Below are 23,297 nucleotides of genomic sequence, written 5' to 3' on the forward strand. Positions count from 1 at the left end.
GAGAAATTTAGTGAAGCAGTTTTAAAAAAAGCTTTAGAAATATTTTTTAGAGAGTAGACCAATAATAGTGATGTCAAAGAATATCCCTGAGTTTCCAGCCCACTTAAACCAGCCCCAGGCCCAGCATGGCCGTTTCTCTTCGTCAGCCAGAGGAACAGAGGAGTATAAATCAATCCTGTATTTCACTGGCTCTTAGATACACTTCTCTTCACCACCTGTTAATAAAATATCCCCTTGGAAGGGAGCCAGTCTTCTCTCAGGCAGTTCAAACTTTCTGAAATAGAGGAAAATTGCGAAGGGGAGGTAGCAGAGGAATATGGAAGTAAAAAATTAACTTTTGGGGTCAAAAATTCTTATCTAAACAGACTGGTTTGATTATTTTTTTAAAGCATTGTGTTCATACCAGTGTTTAAATTGAATCATGGGTAATGATTTAACTGAAGTTATGCTGCGTCGTCAACTCTCAGGAACACGGGGGAAACAAAATCAGTTCTGGATTCACATTTCTCACGGACAGAAGATCACAGGGTGTCACTGAAGGCCTCCGTTGGGTGAGATCTCTCGGGGTCTCAAAAGCAGGGGTGTGGGGAAGAAGGGAAGGTGGGAAAGACGGGTTTGCTGAGTAGGTTGAAGAGAGGATTCAGAGTCAATTTCAACACCCCACCTGCTTTCATCTCTACTTGCTGCTGCTGCGAAGTCACGTGGTGACTGGGCTTCCCTGGTGGCTCAGTGGGTAAAGAATCTGCCTGCAGTGCAGAAGACCCAGGTTCGACCCCTGGGTCAGGAAGATCCGCTGGAGAAGGGAAAGGCACCCCACTCCAATATTCTTGCCTGGAGTATCCCAAGGACAGAGGAGCCTGGGCTACAGTCTGTGGGGTCACAAGAGTCAGCCACGACTTAGCAACTAAACCACCACCAATGGAGGTGCCCAGCCCAGGAGCTCAATGTCATGACAGCCTAACTCTTGATGTTTAGAGACCCAAATCTAAATTTCCCAGTTTTCTTCTGTCTTTAAAAAAAAAAAAAAAGTGTGTGTCTTTATTCCCACAGTGCCTAGGGCGTGGCCAGGAGCTCGTCAGTGCTTACTGAAGGGATGAGCCTCATGCCTGCCCTTCTCAGACTTTGAATGGGATTTCCTTTCCATGCAGGAGACTCAACTGTGCAGAGCTCTGGGCTGGGGCCACCTTGGAAAATGCCACTCATGGCTCTCCATTCTGTATGGTGCTGCCACAGAAAAAAAACAAATCTTTGGCAATCTCTGATTTTCCTTCTCCTTACCTTTCTGATCTTGGAAAAAATATTTATTCTCTCTGGAGCTTAACTTTCTTCCTCTAAAATGATCATTTCTTCATCTCATCCCACTCTCAGTTCAGTTCAGTCGCTCAGTCATGTCCAACTCTTTGCGACCCCATGGACTATAGCACGCCAGGCTTCCCTGTCCATCACCAGCTCCTGGAGTTTACTCAAACTCATGTCCATCGAGTTGGTGATGCCATCCAACCATCTCATCCTCTGTCATTCCCTTTCTTCTCCCGCCTTCAATCTTTCCCAGCATCAGGGTCTTTTCCAGTGAGTCAGTTATTCGCATCAGGTGGCCAAAGTATTGGAGTTTCAGCTTCCCACTCTAACGTTCCATTAACCTGGCCCCGTGTTTCAAGTCTGTCTCTAAATAAGGACAAAGGTAGGAAACTCGGAATGATGAGAAGCGAGGGAGTCCATAAATTCTTCATGAGAACATTCCATCTAAAAGTCATCTTCTGCGCTTGAAAGTAAATTATACTCTTTAGTCAAGTCACACCTACCCTTGTAAATGCCAAACATAGGTCCAGCTTTAAAGTGTTGTAAAAACTGTATTCCATCAGTTTTATAACAACTTTGTTGAGATGTAATTTACATGCCAATGCAGTTCACTCATTTCACGTGAATTAAAGCTCTTCGCAGAGTTGTGTAACCGTCACTGCCTTGTTTTAGGTCATTTGTATCTCCTCCAAAAGAAAGCTGTACTGATTACCCCTAGTGCCTCATTCTGCCTCCAGTCTTAGACAACCACTACTCTTCTTTCTGTCTCTATGGATTTGCCTGTGGACATTTCGTATCTGTGGAATCGCACAACATGTGGTCTTTTGTGGTGGCTTTTTTTTGCTCAGTGTTTTCAAGGTTTATTCATGCTGTAGCATGTACCAGAACTTCATTTCCTTTTACTGCTGAATAACATTCTATTACGTAGATGTGCTGCGCTGCGCTGTAGTTTCAATCATGTCTGAGTCTTTGCGACCCTCTGGACTGTAGCCTGCCAGACTCCTCTGTCCACGGGATTCTCCAGGGAAGAATACTGGAATGGGTTGCCATGCCTTCCTCCAGGGTATCTTCTAGACCCGGGGATCAAACCCACGACTCCTGCAGCTCCTGCATTGCAGGCAGATTCTTTACGGCTGAGCCACCAGGGGAGCCCATTACTTGGATGTATCATAGTTTATTTTCCGTTCATCAGTTGACGAATGTTTGGGTTGCTCCATCTTTGGCTATTATGCACAAATGCTGCTATGAACATTTGTGTGCTAGTTTTTTTATGTTTTTATATGTCTTCATTACTCTTAGGTGTATATAGCTAGGAGTAAAATATCTTTGTCATACAGTAAGTTTATATCTAGCTTTTTGAGGAACTGCCAGACTGTTTTCCAAAGTGCGACACCGTTTTACATTCCCCGCAGCAGTGTATAAGGGTTCTAACTTCTCCACATCCTCTCCAATAATTAACATTTTCCTCTTTTTTTCTGGATTGTTACTGTCCTAATGGATATGAAGTGATATTTGTTGTGATTTTAGGTTTGCATTTCCCTTATGACCAAGGATGTTGAGCATCTTTTCATATGTTTATTGGCTTTTTTTATATCTATCTTGGAGAAATGTCATCAAATTCTTTGCTTATTTTTAAATTGTGTTGCCTTCATATTATTGAATTCTTTTTATATTCTAGATGCACATCTCTTATCAGATATACGATTAGCAAAATTTTTCTCATAGTTCATAATCAATTTTTTTGATTCATTCATTTTCTTTTTAGAAGTATTGAAATCTGAAAGAACAGATACCTTAATCTCAAAGCAAATGATTCTCTATTATATAGAGAAAAGAAGTATCTGTATATATTCCTAGAACATCTGTGACACAGCAGAGCAGTAGAAAAATCACGTGCAATGAATGGTTTGCTGTTTCGTGATAAGAGATTTGGCACCAATGGGAAGTCAGCCTCTAAAGTATGAAGAGAAGTTAAGTTGCCAAAAGATATGTGATTGAAATCGCTCATCACTTATCATTAATATATATTTATGGAACACCACTCTGTATTGGGATTAAATAAGAACAGTCAAGAGTTTGATTCTCATCTTATTGATGGGATTGATAGTCATGATGACAACACAAGAGCTTTTTAAAAGCCTCGATATCCTATAAGACTTTTAACAAAATAATTCTTTAGAAATTTTTCTTTTTTTGTTTGCTTCTATGCCTTTTCCAAAGATTGAATATTTGATTTAAGAATTTTTGTTAACATATAGGAAGTAAAGAAGATATCATATATACATATATTTTTTCCTTTTGAGTTTCAATGATGTTTATTAAAGTGCCTTCTTCGGTTAATGTGTAGAAATCTTTAAAATATTTAAAGATTTTTAAAAGAGCTGCCCAAGAATTAATTTATTCTCTGAATGAGTAATTACATTGTTTATATTTATGGCTCTGGGAAAAGGGACAGGGAGTAAAAGTGGTGGATGAAACACCTTGATTGTGCCTCTTGGAGCTCACAGGCAATCAACAGGTAAAAAATACAAGTAAATGTAGAGTTAATACATTTTAGGATTGCTGTGAAGGAAAAGGAGAGGGTGCTGATAATAATGTGGAGATTTCTTTAGGCTGAGGGGTCAGGGAAGTAGACTAGGATATGTGGAGGGTTAGACAGACCAGCCAGAGAAGGAAGAAAGCCCTGCAGGAAGGCTGCTTAGTTGGATAGAAAGGTAGAAAGTGGCGAGATCTGGGAAGAACCAGTCCATAGAGGAGGTCATAGTCCACACTGTGGAATTTGAATTTCATTCAGAGTGTACTGAAATGGTTTTGAGAGTTTTAGCAGAGGAAATCACATGACCTGACATAAACTTGAAAATGACCATGTTAGCTGCTTCATGAAGACTGATGTGTAGAGATGAGGTAGGTGTGGAATCTAGGTGACCCTTTAAGAGGGATTTGCAGGTGCCTGAGTGAGTAATGACAGTGGCGTGGACTGAGACGGGGCAGTGGGAAACCAAAAAGGTGAATGTGCTTGAGATTATTTTGGAGACAGGATGTCATGGTTAAGAGTGTGAGTTCTAAAGTCAGACAAACTGGTTAGAATACGAGTTCCCCCTCTTACTGTGTGACCATGAGCAAAGAAGCTTCTCTATAATAGGAACCATCTCAGAGAGTCATTATGAAGACTGAGTGGGTTATTAATTCTCGCCAGGCATCATAAGAGTCCACGCAGAGTGAATGCTTTAGTAAATGTTGTGGATATTGCTTTGGTATTTAAGTGGACAGGTGTTGGTCACAGTTTAAATGGGGAAGTTGGCAGGGGGTGGTGTCAAAGGCAGTTGCCAAGTTTCTGGTCTGAGTGCCCACCTGGTGTGGATGATGCCAGGTCCTGAGATGGAGGAAACCCAAGAGAAGCGGCGTTGGAGGGGAAGGAAGGACAAGAAGCCTGTTTTGAATGTTTTAGTTTCAGACATGCCTGAAATCCTCAAGTGGAAACACCAGGCATTTGGAATCTGGTGCTCAGTGTAGTGTCCTGGGCCAGGGATAGAGCTTATATTTTAGATCGTGCTCCTTATCATGTGTAAATTTGTAAAACAGTCAGCACTTGGAAATAATTTGACATTCTCCTGGATGGGCCCACCCAGGACCGAGATATTGAAGCAGTGTAGTGACCCTGACTCTCCTTGAAGAAGTGGCAGATAGGGGAAAAGGGTGTGGAGGTTGTCATCAAACAGGCCATCTTTTGATGTTTACTCCTCCACTTACTATGTAGATGACCACGAACAGTTATAAGTGTTGGCAATGAATTCAGCGAGTCGCAGAGGAGGAATGATGGACCTTTCCCAGGATTCTGTCTTCAATATCAGGGACCTGGTGGGGCCAGTTCCTGAGAGGGAGGAAAGTGAGACGGAAGACTGCTTCTCAAAGTCGCCACTTCCTCAGCTGGAAATTAGTATACTTTCCTCTTAGGTAAGGACCCAAAGAATGTACCTAAGATGCCTAGCATAGTACCTGGTTCATAGAAGACACTTTGGGCTCTTCTTCCTCTCTTATCTCAGCTACAAGCATCACAACCATCCTGCCTGAATCTGCTTCCAGGTTAAGATGTAAATGGAAGCAGTGTGGTGACAGAACTCGTCCAGGAACAGGGTAAAGTGAATGACACCCTCCATGAGGGTACCAAAAAGAAAAAAAAAAAATGGAGTAATTAGGATAAATATTATTTCAATGCAATATTTTGAAAAGTGAAAACACATGCCCCAGATCCATGATGACTAAAGTCTATTTTTAATAAAGCCCAGGGGAAGTATTCCTGATTTCTCCTTTTGCCTGACGCTCCAGCCCTCAGTGGGATTCCCTTGTAGCTCAGTTGGTAAAGAATCTACTTGCAATGCAAGAGACCTGGGTTTGATTCCTGGGTTGGAAAGATCCCCTGGAGAAGGAAACTGGCCACCCACTCCAGTGCTCTTGCCTAGAGAATCCCCATGGACAGAGGAGCCTGGTGGGCTACAGTCCATGGGGTCGTAAGAGTTGGACACGACTTAGCGACTGAACCACCACCGTCACCAGCGGTCGGTATGGAATGATACTCTGGCTAGGTGAAAGCCAAGAAAACAGCTTCAGTCCCTGGGCCCCCAGGACTCTCTCTCCTTCCTTCCCAAGTTGGTGGCTAGGAGTCAGTCAGCTGACTTGCGTCCTCCCAAGATCTCTCTCTCGATGCAAGAGAGCATGTTCCAAGTCGGGATACAGGTGTGGGGCCTCTGCTAACCCAGCCCCCAGCCCTGTCCGGTCAGGGCCACGTGGGAGCTGGGGCTCGCCCCACCTCGGAACACCAGACCCCGCTGACCTGGAACGCTTGAGCAAACACGGAGTGCTCTATTAGAGGCTGGGGTTTAAAGGTCAGCTCTGTGCTTATAGGTTGAGTCTGATTCTCTGTCTCCGTGACTCTCAGGGAGTCTGATGCCTGCAGAGTGGACTGAGGAGGTAGATGAGTCTTTCCATGCAGAGCGCGGAGCTGTTTGCTTTGCAAGGAGCTGTCTCTGCCCACAGGAAGTCCGCAGGTCAGCCGCAGGCGGGAGACGCGCCGAGGTCCCCTGCGTCGCACGCTTCCTTCTGACTGGAACTTAGAAAGCTCGAGGTACCTGCGGTCGTTGGTGGCTTGTGGCTTTCAGCTTTTTCCTGTGAAAACTCAGATTTCCAACTGAGACAATTTGGTGATTTCAACATGGTCAGCAGGCAGGCAGTGAGTGAGGAAAAAACAGATGTGTCCAAGCCCCTATCTACTGTGCAGAGACCCGTGGTGGACGTTTTGAGCTTTCGGGTCCCTTTAACAAAAAACTGAGAATGGGAATATAATTTTTTAAAGTTATGTTCAGGATTTTTATTTCAATGTAAGGAAAAGAATGTTCCTAATTTTTAAAACGTTTTACTGTAAATGTAGCGTATGCTTGTCATGTATGAATGATTTGGGCTAAGACAGTAATTAGCAAAGGGGAAGATTGTTCCAAGTTGCTAATGGACAGTCTTCATGTCAATGGCACTTTAAGATTGCAACATTTTGTTTGGTGACCTTCATACCAGTTGACTGCATGCCCCTTAATCTCTTGCTCTCAGAAAAAGCTGAGCCTGCTATAGATTTGGTCAGTTGTGTGGTTTTCTTTTTTTTTTGTTTAACCCAGTTTTTCATTTACCTACTGCTTTATGACTCCTGGTTTAATTTGTACAAAAGGATGAAGTTCATTATTACATAACCCTGAAACTCATCTTTAGGAAAAATAAGTGCAAGGGTTTCCATGGATTGAGACTGAAACACGTCTGTATGTGTTGGGGGTACACTTTTAAGAGTATAAGAATGCTTTGGAACAGCTGTAAACTAGGGACACAAATGCACAGGGGGAGAAGAAATGCCGTGTCGGGGAATAATGTATCTCTCAGGCTTGAACCTATAACTGAAAGTTCAAAAGCAGAGTAAATGTTGGGACTTTTAAGCTTGTGTGAGCGTTGTCAACTTGTAGATACACCTTCTGCGTAGATCTCTCTAGATGTGCAGTTCCCTGCCCTTCTGTTTTTTTTTTTTTTTTTTAGTATCTTGTCTTTATTTGTCAAGAATTAATGCAAAGACTTTTCAGACTATGAATAAACAGTGCAGGGTCCCTGGGCATAGTTGCACAGCATACCCATGGCAGTTTTATCTTTTAAAGAGTTAAACAAGATTTTCAATTATCTAAGTACAGATATTTAGTAGTTGAGTTGTGATACTTATTCAAGGGGGCCTAATTTCATCCCTTTATTCTTACCTCCCTTCTCTCTCTCTCCCTCTCTCCTCCTCCCTTCTTTTCTTTCCTCCTCCCTTCTTTTCTTTGCTCATTTATTCTTATCATGTCCACTTGAGTGCTTAGATTATCTTACTTCTATCTCTATGAAACTAATACTCTATACTCTCTATACTAATACTAATACTCTCTAATACTCTATCTCTATGAGTATTAGTTTTAAATCAAAGCTATTAGTTCCACCAAGAACCTGAAAGCCAAGTTAATATCATTTTTAACCTACTATTTTTCATCTAAAGGTCTTCTCTCTTGCCCCATTATTACAGTTCAGTTGCTCAGTTCTGTCAGACTCTCTATGACCCCACGGACTGCAGCACGCCAGGCCTCCCTGTCTATCACCAACTCCTGGAGCTTGTTCAAACTCATGTCCATTGAGTTGGTGATGCCATCCAACCATCTCATCCTCTGCCATCCCCTTCTCCTCCTGCCTTCAATCTTTCCCAGCATCAGGGTCTTTTCTAATGAGTCAGATCTTCGCATCACGTAGCCAAAGTATTGGAGCTTCAGCTTCAGCATCAGTCCTTCCAGTGAATATTCAGGGTTGATTTCCTTTAGGATAGACTGGTTGGATCTCCTTGCAGTCCAAAGGATGCTCAAGAGTCTTATCCAACACCACTGTTCAAAAGCATCAACTCCTAGGCCCCATTATTACAGTAGTTACTAAAATTAGCATTTGGACAGAAAGTCACACCAGTAAATTGCCTTCTTTGGGTTTAGGTAGTCTCATATGTATAGTATTCAGCTAAAAGATAAGGATAATAAGGTATAAACTGGCTACTCTATTTTGAAAAATCATCACTTACCTCTCTAAACCAAATGCAAATAGTCACAGAATTTATGGACAATAGTGTGAAGAAAATCATTAACCAGACATTCAGTTTTCAGGAGAGAACGTCAACAATTCCACTATAAATTGGAGCTGTTGGATTAAACGTTGATCCGTGAATAATCAGGAGAATAATCTGACTACTTTCCTGCTGAGCTAAAATCTAGTACTGCCGTGTTTTCTCCCGTGGCGCCCCCCAGTGTGGGTTAGTTACTTGCTCCTGGGAATTTCCTATCGACAAGTGCATCTCTGTCCACGAGCCATCACCTGTTCCTGGGAATGGCTAAAGGCAGTGGTACAGCATGCTGAATTTTAATGTGACAGTGGCCTGCTCTGGCTTCAGAAATGGGTCCTGCAAATGTGAAACCATGAGAACTGTTGGGAGCAGTCTTAGAGTCAGGAAAATTCATCATACCTGGTATAGACAGTGTTCACCATGCTGCTGCTGACACATATCTGTAAGTAACTTGCATTCAGGAATGGGAAACCCTCATCTCTAAAGAACTTGCGGTTTTTCTTTATCCTTCCTTTTATTTTCATTGACCATCTTTGCAGCCACCGCTCTGTCCCCGCTAACTGACTGGGTACCTGCCCACCGCTGGTGTTAAGTTCAGAGTTGGACCCAGGCCCTTCAGACTCCAGCCATTCGGCCCTTACTTCCTCGTGCCTTTCACGTGTCCTTGACCTTAATTTGGCTGGTCGGGTTGCCGTTCTCCACACTCGTCCCTCCCTGGCCTTTGTGTGGGCTCGTCTCACATTTATTTTTAACTGGTGGCACGTGGCCCTTTTCTGTCACCTGCCAGGCTGTAGTCTCCCCTCCTCCAGAGCCAGCCCAGGTCTTGTCTTCTCTGGAAAGACCTTCCTGTATCTGAATCTAGATTCTGTACCCAGGACTTGCTCACAGTTTTTTATGTTTTTTTTTTTTTTTTAAGAAATTTAAAAAAATTGAAGCATAGTGTTGTGTTGATTTTTATATAATCTCTGTATAATTAATTTTTATATAATCTATAATGTTAATATCTCCAATATTCTTGCCTGGAGAATCCTGTGGACAGAGGAGCCTGGTGGGCTGCTGTCCATGGGGTCGCACAGAGTCAGACACAACTGAAGCGACTTTGCATGCATGCATGAGTTGGAGACGGAAATGGTAACCCACTCCAGTGTTCTTGCCTGGAGAATCCCAGGGACAGAGGAGCCTGGTAGGCTGCCATCTGCGGGGTTGCACAGAGTCGGACACGACTGAAGCGACTTAGCAGCGGCAGCAGCAGCAGCATAATGTTAATATATAAAAATTTTCATTTTTATATAATCTATAATGTGTTAATTTTGGCTGTACAGCACAATGATTCAGCTATACACTAAATGCACTCTTTCACGTTCTTTTCCATTATAGTCTATCAGAGAACATTGAACAGAGTTTCCTGCTAACAACCTTAGGACCTTGTTTATCCATTGTGTACACAACAGTTTGCCTCTGCTCATCCCAAATTCTCAGTCTTCCATTCCCTGCCTCCCCACCGCTTGGCAACCACCAGTCTGTTCCCGAAAGCAGGGGTCCCCAGCCTCTGGGATCTAACGCCCAATGATTTGAGGTGGAGCTGATGTAATGATAATAGAAATAAAGTGCACAGTAAACGTATTAGGCTTAAATCATCCGAAACCACCCCCTCCTTCCCAGTCCAGGGAAAATTTGTCTTCCGTGAAACTGGTCCCTAGTACCAAAAAGTTTGGGGCTCACTGCCCTGTAGGACTTGCAAACTCTTGACCATCCAAAGACACATGTCATCAAGCAACCTGAATCTGTTGAAACTATTCAAAGACTGAGAGTCTCAGCCTTTGTTTTGTGTTTGGTAATCTCATGGCAGGTACTTTGTAGAGTGTGTCTCAGCTTAGGAAATGAACTTCCAGGTGGTGGGCCTGGCAGAATGGGAGGTAACCAAGTCTGTTTTAATAACGCTCCATCTCTAAAGGCTGCTTTTTGATGGAACAAGCCAGGGAAAGACCTGCTTATCTGTGTATTTTAGCTTTCCTAATTGGTAACAGTTGTCTCTGGAAAATTGTTCATGTGGTTATCCAAGGTGATCATTAATATTCTTAACATTGTAAATTTCATTGTCTAATCTCTTTGGAAGTTTTTATTGCCTTGCTCAGAGTTAATCAATAACAGTTTTGCTCAGGGAAACTTTTTTTCCTCCTATCTTAACCATTTTTAAGCAGACAGTTAAATGCTATATGTGTTTATGCTGACTATTTCACATATGCAGGTCTTTTTTTTTTTTGTAGTTATTAGGTTATAGCCCTTTGATCACTGAAATTAGATTATGAAAGTATTCACTTGATTTTCTTTAAATCCTCACGGTCCTAAGGCATTCACAATTAATAGTAATTTTCTATTTTATTGTACATAGGAGAAGATACATTTTATATTTTTCAGGGAGAAAAGATTTTGTTTAAAAAATTGCTATTTTTAGTCACCAAAATGTAGATTACATTAGTCATAGCTCAGAGTTAGACACATTTTAGGCATTTACAAAAACATAAAATCATTTAAAATACACAAAGTGTTTTCATTATTAAAATAATCAAATTACAAAACACTTGAAGAAAAAGCACTATAGAAAACCTAGAAAAATTCCATCTCTTAAATATAAGTTAGAATTTTAGAGTCTTCCCTCTAGTCTTGTTTGCTTGCACATATTTTTATTTGAGTTCAGTTCAGTTGCTCAGTCGTGTCCGACTCTTTGCGACACCATGGACTGTAGCACGCCAGGCCTCCCTGTCCATCACCAACTCCCGGAGCTTACTCAAACTCATGTCCATTGAGTCGGTGATGCCATCCAACCATCTCATCCTCTGTCGTCCCCTTCTCCTCCTGCCTTCAATCTTTCCCAGCATCAGGATCTTTTCAAATGAGTCAGCTCTTCACATCAGGTGGCCAAAATATTTTTATTTGCATGGTTTCAATCATGGTATGTTATTAAATGCCTTTATATCACCAAGAAAGAAAAGCTGTCCAACAGAAGTCAAGGCGGCTTCACAAAAGGTATGAGCACTTACTGGACTGAACTCAGAAGTTCGGTGTGAGAACGGGTCAGGCGCCGTGGGAGAAGCGCACGTTTGGAGAAGTGCGTGTTTGGACACCAGGCCCCCGCTTGCGTGGGGAGTGACGGCCGGGCGGGACCCTGCCGGGGCTGCGGGGCCGCGCGCTTCCAGGAAGCGTGGTCCGCCGCCGCGGAGGGAGGCGGAGACGGCGGCGCGGCCGAGCGGGGCGGGCGGCGGAGCCCTGTGGCCGTCGGGCCGGCACGGGGCCCCCTTGTCCTGCCGCCCTTCCTCGCGGTCTGAGGGCGCCTGAGGACCCTCCCGTTAAAGCTCGTTTCTGATAAGCATTTGAACATTGAGGTTCTGTTTCTTTTCTCTGAAAGAAACTTGACCGATGCCTCTTGCCTGTGAGCCGTCGTCTTCTTGGTGTCTGAGTGATTTACTTACTGACTTCACACGCCGCAAGCTGACGCTCTGCTCGGCGCGAACCGCACCCAGCACCCAGCAAGCAGGCAGCTTGCTTTCCCTGGGCTGCTGCGACTGGGACCTAGCAGGCCCTCCGGAGGTGCTTCCTGAATGAAGTAGTCCTGTTTTCATCTGTTCTTTTAAATGCCGGAGGGTCGATATGGAGAATGATACAATGTAAAATTAATCTTTAAACTAATTTCGATGAGAAATTCAGTTGAGAGGGTTATGGCAAAACTGCAAAAAAAAATGCAGTTTTTATAAAGTTTAAATATAAAATTAAATATTAAAATATGAAATTTTTAAATGCCCAAATCTGAATATTAGTTACTTCCTATTGAAGAAGAGTCAGGGAATCATAAAGTGGTATTCAGGGCTCATTAAGTGCATTGTCATGTTGGGTTTTTTTTTAATTTTTAAAAATTTATAATTGAAGTATAATTAATTTGGGCTTCCCTGGTGGTTGAAACGGTAAAAACTCTGCCTGCAGCACAGGAGACCTGGGTTCGATCTCTGGGTTGGGAAGATCCCCTGGAGAAGGGAATGGCAACCCACTCCAGGATTCTTGCCTGGAGAGTCCCGTGGATAAGGGAGCCTGGTGGGCTGCAGTCCATGGGGTCGCACAGAGTCAGACACGACTGAGCAACTAACACACGATAATTAATTTACAATGTTGTGTTAGTTTAGGTGTACTGCAGCATGATTCAGTTATGCATACACATATATATACGTATGTATTTCACATTCTTCTCCATTGTAGGTTATTATAAGATATTGAATATTGTTTTCTGTGCCACACAGTAGGACATTATTGGTGATCTATTTTATATGTAGTAGTGTGGTGCTGTTAATCTCAAATGCCTAATTTATACCCCATCCATTCCCCTTTGATAACCATTAGTTTTTGTTCTCCGTGAATCTGTTTCTATTTTGTAAATAAGTTCATTTGTATGATATCAATAAATTTCACATATAAGTAATATCCTATGGTATTTGAGTGAAGTAATTTTGATGGCAAATACACTCTTTCCTTAAAACCTGTAGCTATCTTGTTGGGCACCAAGAAGCAACTACTTGTGTTTTCATTGTTCAGAATCTTCTGATACCAGTAGATGACCACTGAATATGCATCCTTCTTTCCATGTCTCCTGTTTGCAGAGCACTGACTACTGACAGATTCTAAGCACAGAAGTGATCAGATTCTTCACTTTCACTGGTGACTCATTATCAAGCCCCCACCCACTCTTCTTTTTTTTTAAATTTTTTTAAATTTATTTTTTAAATGAAGAATAATTGCTTTACAGAATTTTGTGGTTTTCTGTCATACATCAATGAGAATCAGCCATAGGTACACCCATGTCCCCTCCCTCCAGAACCTCCCCCCATCTCCCTCCCCATTCCACCCTTCTAGATTGTCACAGAGCAGTAGGTCCTTAGATGTGTGGTGTCTAGGACTTTAAATTCACATTAGGGGTGACCACCATGGCTCACCCTAAGAGGAGGGTCCTGGCATCACTGATTATACAAAGGATAAGTAGAAATAAATCAGAAGAAGTAAAGACATCTTTGTGTCATAACAGCTGAAAAGTGAACTTGGAATTAATATATTAACAGGAGAAGATAAAATAAAACATACTCCCTCTGGGATCATACCTTTCCCATTACTGCGAAGAAGGGCACGGCATGAGAAAGCTCTCTCCCTAGGTTTATTGCAGCTTCACTTAGACCTGTGTTATCGAAATTCAGTTCAGGAGTTAACTTTTTTCTTATGGCTAAACCTAGTTAATTGTTACAGGCTGGTGGAGTGTATAGAATACTCAACAATACATAAAAAGAGCTGATGAATTTTGCTCATAGTAGTTTAATTTATAACATTTATTAAATGCTTCAGATCTTTTTCCTACTTGAGTTTAAAAATAAATAGGTAGTTCTTTGAAATGTCATTGATTTGAGTTGAAAATTAGTTGGAAATGGGGTACTATGCTTGCTAATTTTGTAATTAAAATATACATTGCTGAAAAGTTTTCATCTACTTTTGTTTTAAAATTACTTGATTTCTTATTTAAAAAAAAAAAAAAACAGAGTCTATGTTTGCATAAGTGTGTTCCCTATAATGATGGGAGACTGGAAAGCTGCAAAAAATACTTTGTAAGGAGAACAAGAGGGTCAGTCATTTGCAGCTGGACTGGTAACCCACTCCAGTATTCTTGCCTGGAGAATCCCATGGACAGAGGAGCCTGGTGGGCTACAGCCCATGGGGTTGCAAGAGTTGGACAGGACTGAGCGACTAAACCATCACCAGAGAGAATGCAGTGTATACTGAACTATGGCTTAGTCCCTTTTGGAAAATAGAGGAGTAATTAATACCCTAGCAATATTATTACCTGGTGTGGTGATGATCCCAAAGAGCCAACTGTACCACTATGATAATTTATAAATCAACGAAATACTGATACTGATGAAGGTTCTTGACCTTCCCCAGTCAATAGAAACTGATCGGAGGCCAGACAAGAAATTCAGGCAAGGCCTTACAGGGACCCTTGCTGAAGCAGGAGGGAGCAAAAACAAGGATTAGGTTTCCTTGCTTGCTCCTGAAGCCGGTGAGCTTGTTCCTTAAATGGGGTGAGGGTAGGGGCGGGCCCAGGAGTTGGGCTGGAGGGGTGGCTGAGGTGGTTTGCCCACCTCTTTGTGGTGGTATGTGCCGGGGGTCATATGCAGTACCCTGCTTTTGCTCCTGATGCCATTTTTTTGTTTGTTTGTTTGCTTTGGCTCTTCAGAAGTGGTAGTTGGGTTTTTTGTTTGTATCTTTTGGTCTAGAATTTGCCTTAACTGTGCGCGCATGTGGTTATTTTTAGTCCTCAGAGCTTCTTTGTATTTTGTAGCTCAAGGAGAGGTATGTCCAAGTGCAGGCACTGTAGCCAAGGGTCCCAGGTCCCCGCCTGTCTCAGTATCACTTTAGGACTTCAGATTTTAAGATCAGAAGGAGAAGGAGGCCAGGCAGTGAAGGAGGAGAATGTAGCTATATACTCTGGGTTACATCAAACTAGATAACAAAAATCTATTTGCCTTCCCAAAATGTCTGTTTTTTATATGAATGCAACTGGAGTGTGAGCTCCCTGTGGGAAGATGCTACAGAAGATGGGTTTGTAAAGACATACACTTACCCTCTGGGAACTTAACTTCCTGATGGGTGAGTAAAAATCCCACCTATGAAGACAGCTAAAAATACAGCATGTTTCAAGTGTCATAGAGATCGATAGAGTCTACCAGTCTGTTAAACTTGTTTCAGTTACAGGAAGTAGTTTAATCACTAGATTCATCCCTATAGCCTCAGGCTCAGGGATGCAAAGCAATTTGCTGCCATTAATAATGTTAATATACACAGATGTTGAAAAGCTTCTATGGTCAAGTAAGTTTAGAGAATTTTGGATTAATCATAGTGAAGAGTATTCAGTCTTTGAGATGCTGAAGTACAGTGTGGATTTCCAAAAGGGTGACACAGTGTATTCATCTGCTTAGCGAACACTTTAAAATTGTGCATGGCTTGTCGCACTTGCATTCACTGTAACACAGTTTGGGAAATTCTGGCAAAAACAAGAAATAAGATGATACATGTTCAACATGGAGTCTCTAGCTTTCATTGAATATCACTTGTTCACTGGCTGTTGCTGTTATAACAAATTACCACCAGTTCAGTAGCTTAAAACAAATTTATTATCTTATAGTTCTGGAAATAAAAGTTCAAAGTAGGTCAGCCAGGTTTTGTTCCTTCTGCCTACTGTGTGGGAGAATCTGTTTCCTTGCCTTTCCAGCTCTTAGCTATTGCCCATATTCCTTGGCTTGTGGCCCTGAGTCACCTGACTTCTGCATCTTTTGTCACATCTTCTGATCCTCCTGCCTCTTTCCCTTATAGCAACCCCTGTGGTTATATCGGGCTTCACCGATTCAAGATCCTTACCTTAATCACATCTGTAAAATCCCTTTCGCCATGTAATATAATATATTCACATGTTCCGAGATGAAGATGTGGACATCTCTGGGAACCATTATTCCCCAGATCCACAACCCACATGATATTTCCCAGAACCCCAGGTGGTTCCCAGGCTTCCCTGGTGGCTCAGCTGGTAAAGAATCTGCCTGCAATGCGGGAGGCCTGGGTTTGATTCCTGGGTTGGGAAGATCCCCTGGAGAAGGGAAAGGCTATACCCAGTCCGGTATTCTGGTCTGGAGAACTCCATGGACTGTATAGTCCATGGGGTCGTAAAGAGTCAGACACGACTGAACCACTTTTGCTTTCACTGGATGGTACCCAGTAAACATTTGGTGAATATTGTTCGTTAAGAGACCAGTTCAATGATTTTTAGTCAAGCTCCCTGAATTATGCTGCTGAAGGAGAAATGGACTTCTGGCATCATCCGTGCAAGTAGATTTTGCAAGAAATTTTAAGAGCGTAGGGTTTTTTTGTGTGTGTGAAAAGTCTTCCCGATGTAGAGTGTGTTACGAAATGATGATTTAGCAGAGGCAGACGGCACTTCTGCAGAAACACACATCATTCCCTCAGCGATCACTCAGCATGCTGACCTCCTCCAGACCTGCTTCCTGGGTTGGGACTGTTTTGTTGTGGCCAGACTTTGAGTGGGAAGAAGGTGGAGGTTGGCAGAGTCTAGTGAGAGGAGGCCAGAGAAGGAATTAGCCAGATCTGATGGAGGAATGGCTTCTGGGATGCCTTTGAGAAGAGGAGGTGCTTAAGACACACTTGCTCCATCATTTCCTTAAGAGAGAAGGACAGAAAAGACAGCCGTCTTCATTTCCTTAGAAGGCTGTGTCCAATACACCTGGCTTCTTATTTTTCTTGTCAATCATTGCTTTATTTTTATTCTTTCAGAAATCAACTTTATCCTGATATTTATTGTAGAAAAGAAAAATTACCTCGTCTAATGCTCAGAGATAAGCCCTGTAACATTTTAGTACCTTTTCTTCCATTTTTTTTTCTATATGTATTGTCACTTTATAAAATCAGGACTGTGGTCTAGATATAGTTTTGTATCTTATTATGTTAACTTGACCAGAAGCATCTTCTTGTGGCATTAAATAGTCTTCAAAACATGATTAATTGATGACTATATAATGTTGTACTTAGGAGTGTATAACCATCGTTGAATGCTAATGCTTTGCATTCATCTTTTGCCACTTTCTTAATTGCTTCTACACGATAGTAGATGTAATCAAAGGGCATGAACGTGTTTATGCTTCTTCTTAGATGTGGTTGAAGGTATTCATTCGTTTACATTCCGGCTGGCCGGTGTATGAGACTGTCTTCAGTTCCTCCCATTCAGCAGCAATAAGCATTAATCATTTAAAATTTTTGAATGTCAGTTGGATATGTGTAACAATTCTTTTGTAACTTGTTGGTCCGTGTTCTTTGCCCATTTACCCACTGAGGTGTTAATGTCTTGCTTATGAACTTTCTACTAAAGAGCCTTTCTATGCTGCATCTCTGGACATTATTTCCCTAATTTGGTGTTTGCATTTTAATCTGACTGCTGTGCTATCGGACATGTGATTTTTTTTCATGTTGATTACTACAGTCAAATCTATTACTACTTTCTGATATACTCTACTACTTCTGTGTTTAGAAATTCTTTGTTTGGCCCAATATCTAATAAATAGCCAACTATATTTTTCATACTCTTTTATAATTTTATTTTTAAATTTAGTATGTAATCCATCTGTAGTTCAGTTTGACACATTGTATGAAGTAGATATGTAATTTTTTAACTATTCAAATAGTTACTTCAGTATCATTTATTGAGTAATCCCTTTATTCTATATTGTGATTAGATCTATGTTAATTAAATTAATATATCCATTTTTGGTATCTGGGGTCTTCATTCTATTTCTTTAACATCTATTGTTTATGGAAGCAGAACCATATTATATTTTGTATAGTATTTTCCATTTCTGATATAATAATCCCTAACTCCTTCACTATTCCATACTTTAAATGTACCTTAGCTAGTTATCATCTGAGCATTCTTCCAGGTGAATGTTGGAATTAATTGTCAAATAAAAAATTCTGCTGTATCTGCATGGAATTATGTATGAACTATGAAATATTTTGGAAGAGTTTGCATCTTTACAATTCTTGATCATTTCATAATCTGTCTGTTTTTTAAGTCTAATTTGATACAACAGAAATATTATTTCTTCACACAAGTTCTGCGTATTTTTAAAGGTTATTCCTAGGTATTATATGCTCTTTATTTAATGATATTTGGTATTTTTCTAGTGTTTTCTAACTGGTAGTTACTGTTATATAAAAGCTGTTGATTTTTTATTAATAACTGAGGTATAGTTGAGTTACAGTATTGCAAATGTACAGCAAAGTTACTCAGTTATATAGCTGTTTATTTATCTTGGAAATTTGCAAATATTTTCTCCCATTCTGCAGGTTGTCTTTCAGTTTTATTTATGGTTCCTTTACTGTGCATAAGAAAAAGAGATGAATCCAAATTGGAAAGGAAGGAGTAAAACTGTCACTGTTTGCAGATGACGTGATATTATAAACAGAAAATCCTAGATACCACCGGAAAACTACTAGAGCTCATCAATGAAATCACTTAAAGTTATTGGTTTTATATATTGGTTCTGATTCTGTTTATTAATGATAATCACTTTTTCACTTAGTTCTCCTGAGTTTTCTAAGCAAAAGTTATAATATAGCAAAGAATTATTCTAATACCTTTCTAAAGAGGCTATTTCTTATTCTAGAACTGTCTTATAGCATTAGCCCAAATTTCCACAGCAGTGTTAAATATATTTAATGATATTCTTATCTTTTTTTTAATTTTAATAGCTAGGATAGACTTTTCCAACCATGTTAAAGAAACTTCATTGCATTCCTAATATGCTGAGAGTATTTTTAATCAAAAAGGAGTTTTGAAATGCTATAAAATGTCTTTTGATTATTTTGGTAGGTTCAGTCCCTGGGTTGGGAAGATCCCTTAGAGAAGGGAATAGCCAGGTACCCACTCCAGTGGTCAGGAGAAGTCCACGGACAGAGGAGCCTAGCAGGCTACAGTCCATGGTGTCGCCAAGAGTCGGACATGACTTAGCGACTTTCACTTTCACTTTTTCATCCTCTGTGAGGAGAAGATCACGTAGAGATCAGATCATAGAATTTATGACCAGACAGACCTGGGATCATATTGCACCTCTTCCTCTTAAATTGTATATCACTCCATGAGTTATTTGTTGTCTTCCAATTTCTGTTTTTTACACTGTTATATGAGGATAATGAGTATTTTGTAAAGATATTGTGAGTATCCAATGAGAATTGCTTACAATTCACCAGACTTAATACAGAGTACCATATTCTTTTTGAAAATTACTGTGTAATTTTTGCCTTTGATCTGTTAAAATAGTGTACTGTAAAACTTCTTAGTATTTACTTATTTTTTAATTCTTGGAGCAAAGCCTACTTGGTGTGATGAAATATTTTCTTAACTCACTGCTGTATTCAATGTTTGTTCCAGATTATTGCATCAATTTTTATAACAATTTGGTCTTTGGATGAATGTTATATTGTCTTTCTAGTTTTGACATAAAAATGTTAACTTCTTATAATGATCAGAACTTTTAAGTCTTTTTTTGTGCTTTGGACCTATGGGGATTATATTTTCTTTGATAATGCAAAAGAAGTTCCCTATGGAATTTTCTATGCCTGGATTATTTTTTGAACCAGATAATGCTTTTACAACTTTTTAGATTATTTTTAAATTTGTAGTTGTTTATTTTCTCTAATCATTTGGTCTGTTCTGTTTGTCTGTTTAAGCTTGTGCCATTTTAGTAATTCAAATTATATCTAAAAATTATCTTTTGTTAGTATTTTTAAATAATAAGCATAGAATTGAACACAGTACTCACTCATAATTTCTAAAATGTTAGTATCCGTGCTTCTCTTTTTCTTGTTTTTTTTGTATAATTCTCAGGTTTATGTGGCTTGTTTTAAAGAACTACCTCCTGGATTTATTTATTATTTTTTGTACCACTCACATCTGTAACATAATCTCACAGTGATTAGACTTTAATTATTATATACTTGACTCTGCCACCTCAAAAGTCATCATTTATTAAGTGGTCAGCGATCATTTATCAAGTGCCTCCAAGGCCCCCCTTCACAGAGTAGCTGGCGTCTATTTTCACCCTAAGGCTGGGAACTATGGCAGAACATTCTGTCTAGGTTCACGGCCAAGCTCCACTGCTAACAACCTATGTAATCTCCAAGCTACTTCAACTTTCTGTGCCATAGTTTCCTCATCCGAGTATGAGGATATGAAGCTCTGAGAACAGTCTCTGGCAGGTAGTCAGTAGCTTTTAGTTAGCTCTTGTCATTATTGTATTTTAGAATAAACACTGTGATTGTCCTCAAGGTTACAGTATATAGACAGAGTTGCCAATGGAACTCAAAGACAAATGGAACATACAGTGTTTTTACTTGCAATGTTTGGAAAGATTTTAGCCTTCAGAAGAACCAGACACTGTGAATAAAGGTTACAGCAGACCATGATGTTACAGTTCATCTGTTCAAAATCCATATGGGTGGAGAAACAGCAGTCCCTCACATGCTTAGCCCATCTGTGTGGGTCCTCACATGTCTGCTGATTGCTGTCCAAAAGTCAGAGATAAACGTGTTTTCTTTTCTTTTTAAAAAAAAACATTTTATTGGGCCACGGTTGATTTACAATGTCGTGTTAGTTTCAGGTCAATCAGTTATCAGTCAGTTATCCATACACATGCATCCGCTCTTTTTTAGATTCTTTCCCCACATAGGTCATTACAGGGTACTGAGCAGGGCCCCCCGCGCTCTACCGCAGATCCTTATTAGCTATCTCTTCTATATATAGTATTGTGTGACGTCAACCCCAATCTCCCAATTTACCCCCTCCCCCCAGAAGCTTGTTTTCTTCCCCTGTGACGCTATTTCTGTTTTTAAATGCGTTTCTGAAGCAATATCTATTTTTGGCTGTGCTGCATCTCCGGGGCAGCACCGGGGCTTTCTCTAGTTGCGGGGTGCGGGCTTCTCCCTGAGGTGGCTGCCCTTGTTGCCAAGCTCAGGCTCTAGGGTGCTCAGGCTTCCGTAGCTGTGGCTCATGCCATGGTTGCCCCATGGCATGTGGGATCTTCCGGGACCAGGTCTCGAACTGGTGTCCCTTGCGCTGCAAGATGGATTCTTAACCACTGGACCAACAGGGAAGCCCCTTAAAGGTGTTTTCTTGAGGAAGGGAGCAAGTTAAAGGAATATAGGCTCAAGTCTTAAATTTTTTCTTGTAAGTTTAAGGATTCCCGTTAGTATGTTTCTGTTTGGAGAGGGCTCTCTAATGATGTAAGTTACGCGTGTTCTTTCCCATCTGGTGTGTGAAGGCCACACCTCATCCTAACAGCACACGGTGTACCTTCCTCCCATTGTCGTGTAGGCAAGCGACAGGGTCAGTTACGAGCAGCTGATTCATGTCTGTGTGTAGGCGACACCATGCCTTCCCTGCACTGCCTCAGCTCATTGCATGGTGCCTCTGGCACTGCTGCGCTTCCTAGAATTCCATCCTAACCTCCGCCACCTGCGCCACTTCCCTGCACCTTCTCGAAGGCACAGGCGTCCGTCAACATGCCCGCACTGCTTTCAGGAGAAAGCTGAACCTGCCGCAGGGTGCTGGGGGCTTCTCCAGCCTGTGTCCTGCTCCTGAGCGTCCTGGCTCCCTGAGTTAATCACTGTGGGGGTGCTCTGAGGGTGCCCCGGGATTCCCACGCCCTGCTGGGCACGCCCCTTGTGAGCCCCTTTCTTCGCCGAGGACCGGACCTGGGAATATGATGGGACTGTCACTCTCTGGGTCACTTTATATGGGACTGCACCCCAGCAGAAGGCAGAGAGAGAGACTCTGCCGCTGGCCTTGAAGAAGCAGAGTGCCATGTAGTGGCCATGGTGGGGGCGGGGGCTTTAGGAGCCTGCAAAAAAGTGCAGATCTCAGTGTTGCAAACAAGGAACTGAATTCTACAAACAGCCAGTGAGCTTGGAAGGGGACTGAAACCTCAGGCAACACCTTGGTTTCGACCTGATGAGGTCTGAGCAGGGGCCAGGCCAACCTGACCCATGGGACTGGCCCATGGAAACTATGGGATAACAGATTTGGTTGTTTGAAGCTACTACATTTGTTGTCATTTGCTATGGAAAGAAGTGAAAATTGCTCAGTCGTGTCCAATTCTTTGTGATCCCATGGACTATACAGCACATGGAATTCTCCAGGCCAGAATACTGGAGTGGGTAGCCATTCGTTTCTCCAGGGGGCATCTTCCCAACCCAGGGGTCGAACCCAGGTAAATGGATTCTTTACCAGCTGAGCCACCAGGGAAGCTATGGAGCATTAGAGAAATAATGAAGTCGGTTAGTCTTGTCACCTGCTCTCCTTGGGTCAGGCGCGTTCCACGTGCCCTCAGTCAGGGCTCCCCACGGCCCCTCCCAGACTTGTCATCCTCTTCTCAATGGGAGAAAACAATGTTTAAATTCTAAAATCATCCCCTTGGATTATTTTTAATCACAAAATGAGCACCAGCTTGATATTCTGTTTTACTGTTAAATGAACAAAAGTGCAAATATTTTATTGGAAATTAATTGTCCTTTGAAACTCAGCATATCAGAATATAGATCTGAAAGAGTCAGTTGACGATCAGCTTTAGACTGGGTCTGGGAACAGGTATGAATGACACTGTGGGAGAACTACAGTGCTCCTGGGAGGGAGTCCTTAACGGTGGGCTGTGAGAATCCCCTCTTGGCCCCATCAAAGTGTTCCTTTTAAGGAGTCACCTTTTAAAGATGGATTTATCTATTTTTGGCCGTGCTGGGTCTTTGGTGCTGAGTGGGCTTTCTCTAGTTGCGTCGATCGGGATCCACTCTCTAGTTGCTGTGCGCGGGCTTCTCATTGCAGTGGCGTCTCTTGTGGAGCACGGGCTCCACAATGGTACCTGGGCTTAGCTGCCCCCCATCATGTGGAATCTTCCTGGACCAGGGATCGAACCCATGTCTCCTGTATTGGCAGGCGGATTCTTAACCACTGGAACGCCTAGGAAGCCCAATGTGTTGTTTTATATCAACAAGTTTAGTGAAGATATAGACTGCCTATTTATCAAAGTTGTGGTGGACATAAGGCCTTAAAGCATAGCACGTACTTTGAGTAACACAATTAGGATCCAAAGAGATCATTTCAGGTTGAAGTGATGGTGGGCCACCTCATCCAAGCTGGACTTTAAGCTGAATAGGCATAAAAGTCTGTAGTTAGGTTAAAAGACATCAATCTAGA

At 41.6% G+C, this 23,297-nt stretch overlaps 1 protein-coding gene across 10 annotated transcripts in view; it reads left to right on the top strand.

The window, feature by feature from the left end:
• The window catches only part of THRB (thyroid hormone receptor beta), a 415,008-nt gene that overhangs the window by 38,717 nt on the left and 352,994 nt on the right, over positions 1-23,297 (top strand). The window contains exon 1 of one of the 10 annotated variants that reach the window (XM_070459839.1): positions 191-551. The exons of 7 other annotated variants lie outside the window; for them this stretch is intronic. The gene's annotated coding sequence lies outside the window, so the exon portion shown is untranslated. Of the gene's footprint in view, positions 1-190; positions 552-6,211; positions 6,422-23,297 lie in introns of those variants that run through there. 2 more of the 10 variants (XM_070459835.1, XM_070459833.1) reach the window with 2 other exon arrangements.

Source organism: Odocoileus virginianus, chromosome 32 (assembly GCF_023699985.2).
Source record: "Odocoileus virginianus isolate 20LAN1187 ecotype Illinois chromosome 32, Ovbor_1.2, whole genome shotgun sequence".
Classification (NCBI taxonomy): domain Eukaryota; kingdom Metazoa; phylum Chordata; class Mammalia; order Artiodactyla; family Cervidae; genus Odocoileus; species Odocoileus virginianus.